A 705-nucleotide genomic window follows, 5' to 3' on the forward strand; every position below is an offset into this window, starting at 1 on the left:
TAATAATTTTAATTTAATTGCATAAATAAAAAGGCTATTTCATTTCAACTATACATAATCATAGAATAACAATATAATTTTTCAAAATATTTTCTTAGTTTTGTTTTACACTTCTATAGTGTGTACCTGTGCAATAAAAGGTATGGAGTCTTCAAGTTTTTATGGGGTACTTTGAGTTTTTCTATAGAGTGATCTCATGTAAGAGTTTGTGTCAATGTACTGAAATAATCAGCAAATGTGAAATTTTCAAATATAAAGTGATATTTGATCATGATTCAAATGTCTAATGCTAATTTTTTAAATATTTTCCACAGGTTGAAACAATGACACACAATTTCGAAAACTTTTGGGTGACAATTGGCGAACCAGGACCTTCCTCCTCAAGACTTAGGCAACTGTCTCCAACGATAGTAGGACAACTTTTTAGATAGTTATTTGCTTAAAATACTCTTTATAGGTACATATTCTGTTATTCCAAATTCTTTGACATAAATTAGGATTGTACTCTCTTTCAGCAAGAAGCAATCAAGGAACCGGGACCACCTATAATGCCAGAACTACGTCTACCAGCCTCAACAAGGGTAAAGCAATTAAGGGTCATTATTTACATGTCCTACTCTTTATGAGTAGACTCCCTACTTGTTCAAATTTTTGAACACAAATTAATATCATCCATTTTTCAGCAATATCATTAACATTCAATTT

This window comes from Halyomorpha halys, unplaced genomic scaffold (genome assembly GCF_000696795.3).
Source record: "Halyomorpha halys isolate HHAL.00 unplaced genomic scaffold, Hhal_1.1 Scaffold1732.1, whole genome shotgun sequence".
NCBI classification, from domain to species: domain Eukaryota; kingdom Metazoa; phylum Arthropoda; class Insecta; order Hemiptera; family Pentatomidae; genus Halyomorpha; species Halyomorpha halys.